This window comes from Colobus angolensis, unplaced genomic scaffold, assembly GCF_000951035.1.
Source record: "Colobus angolensis palliatus isolate OR3802 unplaced genomic scaffold, Cang.pa_1.0 Scaffold216, whole genome shotgun sequence".
In the NCBI taxonomy this organism is placed as follows: Eukaryota; Metazoa; Chordata; class Mammalia; order Primates; family Cercopithecidae; genus Colobus; species Colobus angolensis.
The window spans coordinates 1,056,476-1,071,180 of NW_012115333.1; the positions used below are offsets into that span (position 1 = coordinate 1,056,476).

Here is a 14,705-nt window from a genome sequence, read left to right on the forward strand (position 1 = left end):
GTATTTGGGCAGCAGTGTACCGTTCCTCCAGGTACAGACTGTCACAGCTTCCCTTGGCTAGGAAAGGGAAGCCCTCACACCCCTTGTGCTTCTCTGGTGAGGCAATGCCTTGTCCTGCTTTGGTTCTCCCTCTGTGGGCTGCACCCACTATCCAACCAGTCCCAATGAGATGAGCCAGGTACCTCAGTTGGAAGTGCAGAAATCACCCATCTTCTGCATCAGTCAACCTGGGAGCTGCAGAGCAGAGCTCTTCCTATTCGGCCATCTTGGAATGGAAAACCCGGTATTCATTATTTTATAAATGTTTTTTCTTGTCTTGTGTGTGTGTGTGTGTGTGTGTGTGATGGAGTCTTGCTCTGTCACCCAGGCTGGAGTGCAGTGGAATGATCTCGGCTCACTGCAACCTTTGCCTCCCAGGTTCAAGTGATTCTCCTGCCTCAGCCTCCCAAGTAGCTGGGATTATAGGCATGTGTCACCATGCCCGGCTAGTTTTTGTATTTTTAGTAGAGACAGGCTTTTGCCATGTTGGCCAGGCTGGTCGCTGGTCTCAAATTCCTGACCTCAGGTGATCTGCCCGCCTTGGCCTTTCAAAGTGCTGGGATTACAGGCATGAGTCACCGTGCTTGACCAAATATTTTCAAAACATGTCTTATAATTAGTTTTTTAAAAAATGTTTTAGAAGTTCAACAGTGAAACCATCAGGTCCTCGGCTTTTCTTTGAATGAGACATTTTATTACTGGATTTAATTTTTAATCATTATTTGTTCAGATTTTCTGTTTCAATCTTGATATGTTTATATATCTAGGAATTTATCCATTTCTTCTAGGTTATCTAGTTTGTTGATGTATAATTGTTCATAGTAGTCTCTTACGATTCTTTATTCTTGGTATCAGTTGTAATATCTCCTCTCTCATTTCTCATTGTATTTGATTACTCTCTATTTCTTAGTTTAGCTAAATGCTTGTCAATTTTATCCTTTTAGAAAACCAACTTTTAGTTTCATTGATCTTTTGTATTTTTTTGGCCTCTATTTTATTCATTTCTGCTCTGATCTTTATTTTTTTTCTATCTGTTAACTTTGGGCTTTGTTCTTATTCTAGTTCCTTGAGGAGCAACGTTGCTTGTTTGAGATATTTCTTTTTTGATGTAGGCATTTATTGCTGTAAACTTTTTTTTTTTTTGGTTTGAGACGGGGTCTTTCTCTGTTGCCCAGGCTGGAGTGCAGTGGCATGATCTTGGCTCACTGCAGCCTTTGCCTATTGGGTTCAAGCAATTCTCCTCCCTCAGCCTCCTGAGTAGCTGGGATTACAGGTGCCCGCCACCACTCCTGGCTAATTTTTGTATTTTTAGTAGGGATGGAGTTTTACCATCTTGGCCAGGCTGGTCTTGAACTCTTGATCTCGTGATCCACCCACCTCAACCTCCCAAAGTGCTGGGATTACAGGCGTGAGCCACTATGCCCAGCTTCCTATTAGTTTTGGTATGGATTGTTTTTATTTTCATTTGTCTCAAGATACTTAAAAATTTTTTTTAATTTTTAAAATTTGTACATATATATACATATATACACACACACACACACACACATATATATGTATTTGTAGTGACAGGTTCTTGCCATGTTGCCTAGACTGATCTCAAGAAAGCATCCTGCCTGGGCCTCCCAAAATGATGAGATTGCAGGCATGAACCGCCTCTAGATGCTTTTAAATTTCCCTTTTAATTTATTCATTGACCTATTGATTGTTCATGAGCATGGTGTTTAATTTCCATGTATTTATGATTTTTCCAAAATTATTCCTGTTATTGATTGCTAGTTTCATACCATTTTGGTCAGAAAAGATACTTGATATGATTTTAGTTTTTTAAAAATTTGCTAAGGTTTGTTTTATGCCCTATCATATGCTCTATCCTGGAGAATGTTGTGTGTGCGCTTGAGAAGAATGTGCATTCTCCTCCCGTTGGATGGAATCCTATATATATTTCTGTTGGGTTCATTTGGCCTATAGTGTGGTTTAATTCCATTTCTTCATTATTGTCCTAGACCATTTAGGCCAACCAGTTATATATACTGTAACAAAATACTATAAACTATGTGGCATGTAAACAACAGATATTTATTGTTTACAGTTCTGGAGAATGGAAAGTTGAAGATATAGGTACTGTCAGATTTGGTGTCTGATGAGGGCCCATGTCCTAGACAGGTGTCTTTTCACAGTAATCCCAAATGGCCAAAAAGTATAGGGGTTTCTCTTGAGCCTCTTCTAAGAAGGCACTAATTCCATTCGTGAGGGCTCCACACCCGTGACTTAATTAGCTCTCAAAAGCCCCACCTTCTGGCCAGGTGTGGTGGTGCACACCTGTAATCCCAGTACTTTTGGGAGGCTGAGGCTGGAGGATTGCTTGAGCCCAGGAGTTTGAGACCAGCCTAGGCATTTTAGCAAGACCCTGTCTCTACCAGAAAAACAACAACAGCAACAAAAAAATAGCCTGGTCTGGTAGCCTGAATCTGTAGTTCCAGCTCCTTGGGAGGCTGAGATGGGAGGATTGCTTGCATCTGGGAGGTTGAGGCTGCAGTGAACTATGGTAGTGCCAGTGTACTCCAGCTTGGGTAACAGAGTGAGGCCCTGTTTTTGTTTGTTTGTTTGTTTGTTTATTAAAGCCCCACTTTCTAATACTATCAACTTTGTGGTTAGGATTTCAACATAGGAATTGTGGGGGAACACAAATATTCAGACCTTTAGTACTTACTGATTTTCTTTTTCATAGATCTATTCTGTTTTCAAAGTGGGGTACTGAAGTCTCCTACTATTGTTGTATTGCTGTTTATTTCTCACTTCAGTCATGTTAATATTTGGTTTATATTTTAGGTGATGTTAAGTAGATATATATTTACAACTGTTATATCCTCTTGATGAATTGACTCCTTTATCATTATATAATGCCCTTCTTTGTCTCTGGTGACAGTTTTTGACATAAAATCTATTTTTTTCTGATATAAGTATACCCAACCCTGCTCTCTTTTGGTTACTATTTGCATGGAATGTATTTTTTCCATCCCTTCACTTTCAGCCTATGTGTGTCCTTAAAGCTAAAGTGAGTATCTTGTAGAAAGGAAATAGATTTGTTGTTTTATCCATTCAGACAGTTTGTGTCTTTTGGTTGAAGAAATTAATCCATTACAGTTAAATTAATTATTGATAAATAAGGACTTAACTATTGTCATTTTATTAGTTGTTTCCTGAATGTTTTATAGTTTTCTTTGCTCTTCTTGCTGTCTTCTTTGTGACTTGATTTTTTTATAGTGGTGTGGTTTGATTCCTTCTTCTTTATTTTTTGTGTATCAGCTATAATATTTTGCCTGTGGTTGCCATGACAGTTATGTAAGACATCTTATACTAGTTTATTTATTTATTTTTATTTATTATTGTTGTTATTTTTTGAGATGGAGTTTCGCTCTTGTTGCCGAGGCTGGAGTGTAATGGCGCAATCTCAGCTCACTGCAACATCCACCTCCCGGGTTCAAGCGATTCTCCTGCCTCAGCCTCCTGAGTAGCTGGGATTACAGGCTTGCACCACCACGCCCAGCTAATTTTGTATTTTTATTAGAGACGGGGGTTTCTCCCATGTTGGTCAGGCTGGTCTCGAACTCCTGACCTCAGGTGATCTGCCCACCTCGACCTCCCAAAGTGCTGGGATTACAGGCACGAGCCACTGCGCCTGACCACCAGTTTATTTTAAGCTGATAAAAACTTAATTCTGATCACATAAAAGTTCCGCATTTTATTCTTTCCCCACTACATTTTGTTTTTTGATGTCACAGTTTACATCATATTATATTTTGTATTAATGAACAAGTTAATGTAACTGTAGTTATTTTATATAATTTTTTCTTTGAGTTTTAAACAAATTGAACATAAGCTGGGCATGGTGGCTCCTGGCTGTAATCCCAGCACTTTGGGAGACTGAGGTAGGTAGAATGCCTCAGCCCAGAAATTCAAGACCAGCCTGGGCAACATGGCAAAATCTCCTTTCTACAAAATAAATAAATAAATAAATAAATAAAAGAATATAACATTTTACATGTGTATGGGGTCCATGTATGTGTTTGTTACATACATAGAATGTGTAATGCTAAAGTCAGGATATTTGGGGTATCCATCACCTTGAGTATTTATCATTTCTATATGTGGGAAACATTTCAAGTCTCCTAGCTATCTGAGATTGTTGCCCAGCTCTGCTATTGAACATTAGAACTTATTCCTTCCAACTATGTATTTGTAACCATTAACCAGCCTCCCCTTATCTCTCCTCTCCCACCCACACACCTTTCCCAGATTCTGGTATTATCATTCTATTTTCTACCTCCATGAGATCAACATTTTTAGCTCCCGCATATGAGTGAGAACATATGATATTTGTCTTTCTACGCCTGGCTTCACTTAACATAATGACCTCCAGTTCCATCCATGTTATTGCAAATGACTGTATCTCATTCTTCTTCTTCTTTTTTTTTTTTTTTCTCCAAGACAAGGTCTCACTCTGGTTGCTCAGGCTGGAGTACAGTGATGGTAATCTTGGCTCACTGCAGCCTTGACTTCCTGGGCTCAGGTGATTCTCCCATTTCAGCCTCCCAAGTAGCTGGGACCACAGGCGTGCACCACCATGCCTGGCTAAATTTTTCTATTTTTAGTAGAGACAGCGTTTCACCATGTTGCCCAGGTTGGTTTCAAACTCCTGGACACAAACAATCCACCCACCTCAGCCTCCCAAAGTGCTAGGATTACAGGCATGGATCTTATTCTTTTTATGGCTGAATAGTACTCTATTGTGTATATGTACCACATTTTCTTCATCCATTCATCTGTTGATGGACACTTAAGTTGATTACATATTTTTTCTATTGTGAATAGTGCTGCAACAAACATGCAAATGTAAGTAGCCCTTTGATATACTGATTTCCTTTCCTTCAGATAAATACCCAGTAGTGGGATTGCTATATCATATATAGTTCTATTTTAAGTTTTTTTTTTTTTTTAAGAAATCTCCACACACTTCTCCACAGAGCTTGTACTAATTTACATTTTCATCAACAGTGCATAAGAATTCCCTTTTCTCTGCATCCTTGCCACCATCCATTAACTTTTTGTCTTTTTAATAATAGGCATTCTTACTGGGTGGGGTAAGATGATATTGCATTGTGGTTTTGATTTGCATTTCCCTGATGATTAGTGATGTTGAAAAGTTGTTCATATACTTGTTTGGCCATTTGTATGCCCTTTTTTTTTTGAGATGGAGTCTCGCTCTGTCACCCAGGTTGCAGTGCAGTGGCGTGATCTCGCCTCACTGCAACCTTCACCTCCTGGGTTCAGGTGATTCTCCTGCCTCAGCCTCCTGAGTAGCTGGGATCACAGGCATGCGTCACCACACCCAGCTAATTTTTGTATTTTTAGTAGAGATGGGGTTTCACTGTGTTGGGCAGGCTCGTCTCAAAGTCCTCAATTACAGCAGCGAGCCACCGCACCCACCCTTGTATGTCTTCTTTTGAATAATGTCTATTCATGTCCTTTACCTCACTTTTTGATGGGATTTTTTTAAATTGTTGAGGTGTTTGAATACTTTGTATATTCCAGATATTAGTCCCTTGTAGAATGAATAGTTTGCAAATATTTTTGTCCTATTCAACAGGTTGTCTCTTTAATTTGTTATTGTTTCTTTTGCTATGTAGAAGCCTTTTAGTTTAATATGGTACCATTTGTGTATTCGTGTTTTTGTTGTCTGTCTTTTTGAGGTTGTAGCCATTTCATCTTTGCCTAGACCAATGTTCTGAAGCATTTTCCCTATGTTTTCTTCTAGTAGTTTTATAGTTTCAGGTCTTATATTTAAGTCTTCAATCTATCTTGAGTTGATTTTTGTATATGGTGAGAGACAGCGGTTCAATTTTCTTCTTCTGCATATGGGTATCTAATTTTCCTAGCACCATTTATTGAAGAGACTGTCTTTCCCCCAATTCATGTTCTTGATTGCTTTGTCAAGAATTAGTTGGCTGTAAATATGTGGATTTATTTCTGGATTCTCTGTTTTGTTCCATTGGTCTGTGTGTCTGTTTTTATACCAATATCATGCTGTTTTGGTTAATACAGGTTTGTAATATATTTTGAGTCAGGTAATATGATGCTGCCAGCTTTGTTTTTTGTTGTTTGTTTTTTTTTTTTTTGTTTTTTGCTGTTGTTGTTTTTGCTCAGGATTGCTTTGGCTATTCAAGTTCTTTTTTGGGATTTTTTTTTCTAATTCTGTGAAAAATGACATTGGTATTTTGATAGCGATTGCATTAAATCTGATTACTTTGGGCAGTTTGGTCACTTTAATAATATACACTTGTCTGACCCATGAACATGGGATGTCTTTTTTTTTTTTTTTATGTTTTCTTTAAATTCTTTCACCAGTGCTTTTTAGTTCTACTTATAGAGAACTTTCACCTCCTTGATTAAATTTATTACTAGGCATTTTTTGTAGCTATTTTAAATGGGGTATTTTTCTTGATTTCTTTCTCAGCTAGTTCATTAATATATAGAAATGTTGCTGATTTTTGTATGTTGATTTTGTATCCTGCAAGTTTACCGAACTTATTTATTAGATCTAGGAGTTTTTTATGGAGTTTTGAGGTTTTTCCAGACATAAGATCGTATCATCAGCAAGGACTTCCTCTTTTCCAGTTAGGATGCCTTTTATTTTTTTCTTTTGCCTGATTGCTCTGGCTACAACTTCCAGTACTATTTTGAATAGGAGTGGCGAAAGTGGATGTTCTTGTTTTGTTCCAGTTGTTAGAAGAAAAGCTTCCAGTTTTTTGTTTTTTTTTTATGAAGTTAGCTGTAGGTTTGTCAAATATGGCCTTTATCACATTGAGGTGCATTTATTCTTTGTAGCTTGTGCTTCACTCCCACCCTAGCCCTGGTGCTGCTGGGCCCCAGGGTAGTGCACAGTCTGTTGTGGACTAGGCTCTCAAAATGATGTCTTGCTGTATCTGCTGCTGATTTAGGAGTGTGGGACCCACACTCTTAAACATTTATATGTTTTCATATTGTTTGTTAGGATCCTTTTCTTTTATTAATAACTTGAGGAACTCTCCTCATCATTTTCTGTGGGGCAGTGGTGATGAACTCCCACAGCTTTTTGTTTGGGAAATAATTTCTTCTTTATTTTTGAAACATAGTTTTACTGACTATATTATGATATTCTTCTAGGCAGTTTTTTTTTTCTTTCAGCATGTAGAATGTATCATTCCCAACCCTTTTTGGCCTGCAAGGTTTCTGCCGAGAAATCTGGTGATAGTCTTATGGATAATCTTATGGAGACTGCCTTTTATGTGATAAGTTGCTTTTCTCTTATTACTTTCATGATTCTCCTTTTTTTTGACTTTTGTTAATTTGATTATATTATATCTTAGTGAAGATCTCTTTACATTCAATTTATTTGGCTTTCTTTGGGCTTCATGGTCTGGATGTTCTCTTTGTTATCCAGATTGCAGAAGTTTTCTGTCATTCCCTTACTTAACTAAGCTGTCTGACCCTTTCTCTTTCTATACTCCTTTTTATGAATCCTTCTGGGATTCCTATAGTTTTGTTGTTGTTGTTGTTATCGTTGTTTGTTTGCTTGCTTTATGGTGTCCCATAAATCCCATAGGCTTTCTTCACTCTTTTTCATTCTTTTTTTGTCCCTGTGATTGGATAATTTCAAATGGCCTGTCTTTGAGTTTGCTGATTATTCTGCTTCAGAGAGTCTTCTGTTGAAGCTCTCTGTATGGCCTTTTTTAGTTTCATCATTGTATTGTCCTGCTCCAGAATTTTTGTTTCATTCTTTTTTATGTTTCTTTTTATTGAACCTCTTCTTATTTTGTTTGTATGTTTTCTGGTTTTGTTTAGTTGTCTGTGTTTGCTTGTAATTAACTGAGCTCCTTTAAGGTGATTATTTTGAATTCTTTTTCAAGCAGTTTATAGATATTTATTTCTTTAGGATCGGTGACTGGTGCTTTAATTTATTCATTTGGTGGTATCATGTTTCCTTGATTATTATTTAAAAACTTTTTTTTTTTTTTTTTTGAGACGGAGTCGCGCTCTGTCGCCCAGGCTGGACTACAGTGGCGCGATCTCGGCTCACTGCAAGCTCTGCCTCCTGGGTTCATGGCATTCTCCTGCCTCAGCCTCCTGAGTAGCTGGGACTACAGGTGCCCACCACCGTGCCTGGCTAATTTTTTTTTTGAAGTTTTTAGTAGAGATGGGGTTTCACCGTGTTAGCCAGGATGGTCTCGATCTCCTGACCTCGTGATCCGCCCACCTCAGCCTCCCAAAGTGCTGGGATTATAGGCATGAGCCACCACACCCGGCCACAAAAACATTTTTTTTTAGACAAGGTCTCACTCTGTCACCAGGCTGCAGTGCAGTGTTGTGATCACGACTCACTGCAGCCTCAACCTCCTAGGCCCAAAGAATCTTCCCACCTCAGCCTCCCATATCTGCTGGGACCACAGGCATGTATCACCATGCCTGACTAATTTTTAAATTTTTGTATAGATGAGGTCTCCCTATGTTGCCCAGGCTGGTCTTGAATTCCTGAACTAAAGTGATCCTTCCACCACAGCCTCCCAAAGTGCTGGGATTATAGGTATGAGCCACTACACCTGACCTTGATTATTTTTTATTCTTGTGGCCTTGCGTTGGTATCTGCACATTTGAACAAGTAGGCACACTTTTTCAATCTTTACAGACTTGCTTCAGCAGGGAAAGCCCTTTACCAGTCTGCCTGTCTAGTGATTCTGGATGGGTCATCTCATGAAGACCATGGGCAAATTTTCTGCTGGAGTTCTCAGGTATGCTGGCCTAGTGCCTGTGTCTGCATGGCCAGCCTGGAATCTGGGTTTGTGTGGTCCATCCTGGCACTGAGGCAGGCCATGAACTTGGGTAAGAGGCCAGCATAAAGCTTCGTGCCATGAGAACTGATCTGGCACTGAGGCTAATGGGGTCAGTCTCCCATTGGGATAAGCCTAGAGCCTGGGACTGTGGGGGTGGGTCCATAACTGGGATGTGCCTGGAGGCTGGGTTCATGAGGCAAGCCTGGAGCTTTGGGCAGTAAGAGCTAACTTGGTGCTGGGGCGGGCTTGAAGTCTGGGTCCACAGTGGTGGGCCTAAGACCTCCTATTTTCTAGTTATGGTAAATTAAATGCAGGGAACAGTCAAAATGGAAGGGTTCCAGCCATAGATGTAGTAAAAATATAGTTTAAAACCTCTTTGCTTATTTAAAAAGTTATTTGTGCTTGTTATAAAAACTTAAGCATCACAAAAATATGTATTATGGATTGTAAAGTAAGCATCCATTCCACACTCAAAAACAGAATCATTGAAATGCATTTGGTGCATCTGGCTCCCGCTCTCACAGCCATTGCAGTACATTGAGCTCCATAGAGACAGCGCCGGGGCAAGTGAGAGCCGGACGGGCACTGGGCGACTCTGTGCCTCACTGAGGAAAAATAACTAAACATGGACAAAGGAGATCCTAAGAAGCCGAGAGGCAAAATGTCATCATATGCATTTTTTGTGCAAACTTGTCGGGAGGAGCATAAGAAGAAGCACCCAGATGCTTCAGTCAACTTCTCAGAGTTTTCTAAGAAGTGCTCAGAGAGGTGGAAGACCATGTCTGCTAAAGAGAAAGGAAAATTTGAAGATATGGCAAAGGCAGACAAGGCCCATTATGAAAGAGAAATGAAAACCTGTATCCCTCCCAAAAGGGAGACAAAAAAAGAAGTTCAAGGATCCCAATGCACCCAAGAGGCCTCCTTTGGCCTTCTTCCTGTTCTGCTCTGAGTATTGTCCAAAAATCAAAGGAGAACATCCTGGCCTGTCCATTGGTGATGTTGCGAAGAAACTGGGAGAGATGTGGAATAACACTGCTGCAGATGACAAGCAGCCTTATGAAAAGAAGGCTGCAAAGCTGAAGGAAAAATACGAAAGGGATATTGCTGCATATTGAGCTAAAGGAAAGCCTGATGCAGCAAAAAAGGGAGTTGTCAAGGCTGAAAACATCAAGAAAAAGAAGGAAGAGGAGGAAGATGAGGAAGATGAAGAGGATGAGGAGGAGGAGGAAGATGAAGAAGATGAGATGAAGAAGATGATGATGATGATGAATAAGTTGGTTCTAGCGCAGTTTTTTTCTTGTCTATAAAGCATTTAACCTCCCTGTACACAACTCACTCCTTTTAAAGAAAAAAATTGAAATGTAAGGCTGTATAAGATTTGTTTTTAAACTGTACAGTGTCTTTTTTTGTATAGTTAACACACTACCGAATGTGTCTTTAGATAGCCCTATCCTGGTGGTATTTTCAATAGCCACTAACCTTGCCTGGTACAGTATGGGGGTTGTAAATTGGCATGGAAATTTAAAGCAGGTTCTTGGTACACAGCACAAATTAGTTATATATGGGGATGGTAGTTTTTTCATCTTCAGTTGTCTCTGATGCAGCTTATATGAAATAATTGTTGTTATGTTAACTGAATACCACTCTGTAATTGCAAAAAAAAAAGAGTTGCAGCTGTTTTGTTGACATTCTGAATGCTTCTAAGTAAACACATTTTTTTTATTAAAAAAAAGAAATGCATTTGGAAGATTTAAGGAGTTTTTTTTTTTAAGTTTGCTTTCAAAATAGATTGCAGTTAAAAAAGATTAATAGACTGAAGTAAAGCCAAAGAGTATACACAGGAAAATTTGTAATTGGTGATCTCCTGTTATATTAGAGACAATGAGATAAATTGGTAAAATAACAGAAGATATTTGAATTGGATGGCATCCAAGAGAGCTGGATAAAACCCTGAAGATGTTCTGTAAAATATAATATAACATTTGCCATAATAAATGAGATTTAATGACATTACTTCTTTGACTTACAGGTCAGAGACTAGGTCCTTATGCTTATAAATTCTTGAAGAAGAGAGTTCTTTGTAGGTTAACAAAGATGAGAGTATTTCTCAATGCAGAGAAAGGGAGCTCTGTGCTGCTTTTCTCCCAGTAGGGATACAAACAGATCATAGCTTTTTCAGCATCCTTCTTTTATGGTTACAGTTTATATTATCTTTTTTTTTAAAAAAAAATAAAAAGACCATAAATTTATTGTTGCTAGATTTGGGAGATGTTAGTAAACGATTGTGTAAGCAGTATGTTAGGGAGGAGTAAATTTTTGAGATCCTTTTCCGGCACCATTTAAAATTCTCTAAATACTAATCTGAAACCTGTCTCTGTTGGTAAGTAATGTAAGTTGCTTTCTATTGGTCAGGAATCGTTTTTTTTCTTGATGGAGTATCTCTGAGTTCGGAGGTAACTGTGTCTCTTTTCTGCCTGTATAAAACTTATTGTATACCTCTTTGAATTAAAAGAAAAACCCAGCAAAAAATATACTGTTGCTTTCTAAATTCATAGTGCTTAGATTTAGTAAACCTAGATTATGTAATTTCTATACTGCATTTAAAAGACCTATCATATTTACCCTAAGGATAGTATTTAAATAGGGGATATGTTTATCTATTATTGTTTTGCCTTTACTATATTTAGGTAGGAATATATATCACCAGAGGTCTTATATTGAGAAATAAAGGAAATAAAGAAATTATAAATGTGTTTACATGCACAAATATTGATGTTCCATCACACAAGACCAAAGGACATTTGTACCAGTTTTAATGTACTTAATGTTCATTCCTTTATTTTCCCTTCTCTTGTCAGCCTGAGGCCCTGAGAATCTGACATTATTAGGCAGTGTGATCTAAGGGAAGGTCTCAGAGCTGGCAGAAAATTTGTTAAAGATAAACTGTAACCTTGAATCACTCAGTTAACTACTATGTACCACAATATCCTCACCTGAAAAATAGGTGCAATATTATGCATGTCACAGGCATGGAATGAGGATAACAGAAGAAATATAGTAGTTATTTGAAAAGCTAAGGGTGATAGCTTTACATATACGGTGATAAAATTATTAACTAAAAATCAGCATATACAAGGTTTATTTTTAATGGAAATGAAGGTATTAGCACCATCTAGTGGAAATATAATGAATTGTATAATAGCAATTTCAATAAAGAAAATAATTTAATATAGATAACTCTTTAGAGATGGAAGAAATCTTACAGATCACCTAATTAGTAATTTAGAGATTATGTTCTGTGGTGTCTTTAGATTCTACCAGAAGAGCCTCAGGACCTCCTTTAAGAGAAAGAAGAGTCTTTTCCACAATTCTCTAAGATTCTCATGTTGCTTCAAAAAGAGAAGTTAGGCTTTAATCAGTTTTTTATATAATATGTCCTTGTAAGATTTTGTTTGAAAAAATGATTCTCCTTCTTAGAGAAAGTTTGAAAATGACTGGTTTAGATTAACTCATCTTTGTACAGATAAGGACATATAAATTTAGAGAGCTTGAGACTTGTTTGAGGGTACATAGTTGGAACAATAGATCTCTAGTCTTTTAGGAATAGTTTTTCTCTAAAGGTCAGTAGTGATGTCCTTTCTTTTATTCTTGATTGTAGTAATTTGAGCCTTCTCTCTTCTTTTCTTGGTCAATGTTGCTAAAGGTGCCCATTTTTTGATATATTGAAAGCATAAACTTTTGGGTTTGTTGATTTTACTCTATTATTTTTTAGTGATCGATTTCATTTATTTCCATTGTAATCTTTATAATTTTCCCCTTCTGTGCTTGATTGCTCTTCCTTTTCCCTTTTCCTAAGGTGAAAGATTAGCGTACTGATTTGAGATCTTTTAAAAATTATTGATGTTTATAGCTATAAATTTTCCTTTGACTGTTGCCTTAGCTGTACCTCCTAAATTTTGGTGTGTGCGTTTTCCTTTTTATTCATCTCAAGGTATTTTCTAATTCCCCTTGTAATTTTTTCTTTGACCCATTTGGTTATGTAGATGTGTGTTGTTAAATTTTCACATTTGGTAATTTCCTCATTTCTTTTTTGTTCTTGATTTCTAATTTAATTCAATGTAGACAAGTAACTACTATGGCCTTTTATGGCCTAGGATGTGTTCTATTCTGAAGAATGTTCTATGTGCAATTAAGAATTTATAATCTGCTATTATTGGGCGGAGTGTTGATATGGTTTGGCTGTGTGTCTCCACCCAACTCTCATCTCGAATTGTAATCCCCACATGTCAAGAGAGAGACCTGGTTGGAGGTGATTGGATCATGGGGCCGGTTTCCTCCATGATGTTCTCATGATAGTGAGTGAGTTCTCACTAGATCTGATGGTTTTATCAGGGGCTCTTCTCCCTTTGCCCTCTCTCTCTTGCCTGCTGTCATGTAACATGTGCTTGCTTCTATTTCTGCCATGAATGTAAGTTTCCCAAGGCCTCCCCAGTCATGTGGAACTGAGAGTCAATTAAACCTCTTTTCTTTATAAATTACCCTGTCTCAGACAGTTCTTTATGGCAGTGTAAAAATGGACTAATTCGAGTGCGCTACCAATGTCTATTAGGTCTAGCAGGTTTATAGTGTTCTTCGAGTCTTATATATACTTTTTGATGTTCTGCCTAGTTGTTCTATCTATTATTATTATTTTGGCCAGATATTTTATTTATTTTTAATTTTTGTGGGTACATATTAGGTATACATATTTATGGGATACATGAGATGTTTCAATTCAGGCACGCAATGTGAAATAATCACATCATGGAAAATGGGCTATCTATGACTTCAAGCATTTATCCTTTGTGTTACAAACAATCCAATTATACTATTTTAGTTATTTTAAAATGCTTGATTAAATTCTTATTGACTATACTCACCATGTTGTGCTATCAAATAGTAGGCTTTATTCCTTCTTTTAAATTATTTTTTATAACCATTAATCATCCTCACCTCCCCTCACCAAACCACCCCCCAAACCCTTTCCAGCCTCTGGTAACCATCCTTCTACTCTCTGTGTCCACGTGTTCAATTGTTTTCATTTTTAGGTCCCACAGATAAGTGAGAACATGTGATGTTGGTCTTTCTGTGCCTGGCTTATTTCACTTAACATAATGATCTCCAGATTCATTTACGTTGTTGCAAATGACAGAATCTCATTCTTTTTTATGGCTATATAAGACTCCACTGTATAAATGTACCACATTTCTTTATCCATTCATCTATCTATGGATACTTAGGTTGTTTCCAAATCTTGGCTATTGTGAGCAGTGCTGCAATAAACATAGGAGTGCAGATATCTCTTCAATATACTGATTTCCTTTCTTTTCTTTTTTTTATTATAATTTAAGTTCTAGGGTACATGTGCACAATGTGCAGGTTTGTTACATATGTATATATGTGCCATGTTGGTGTGCTGCACCCATTAACTCGTCATTTACATTAGATATATCTCCTAATGCTATCCCTCCCCCAGCCCCCCACCCCATGACAGGTCCTGGTGTATGATGTTCCCCTTTCTGTGTCCAAGTGTTCTCATTGCTCAGTTCCCACCTGTGAGTGAGAACATGTGGTATTTGGTTTTCTGTCCTTGTGATAGTTTGCTGAGAATGATGGTTTTCAGCTGCATCCATGTCCTTACAAAGGACATGAACTCATCCTTTTTTATGGCTGCATAGTATTCCGTGGTGTATATGTGCCACATTTTCTTAATCCAGTCTGTCATTGATGGACATTTGGGTTGGTTCCAAGTCTTTG

At 37.8% G+C, this 14,705-nt stretch overlaps 1 protein-coding gene and 1 pseudogene across 3 annotated transcripts in view; both read left to right on the top strand.

Moving 5' to 3' along the window:
* TEX11 (testis expressed 11) overlaps positions 1 to 14,705 on the top strand; it is a 350,946-nt gene that overhangs the window by 110,742 nt on the left and 225,499 nt on the right. The gene's annotated exons all lie outside the window — the stretch shown is intronic.
* On the top strand, positions 9,414 to 10,641 carry LOC105512618 (annotated as a pseudogene). Its single transcript, XR_001001887.1, has one exon. The product of XR_001001887.1 is annotated as a high mobility group protein B1 pseudogene (transcript).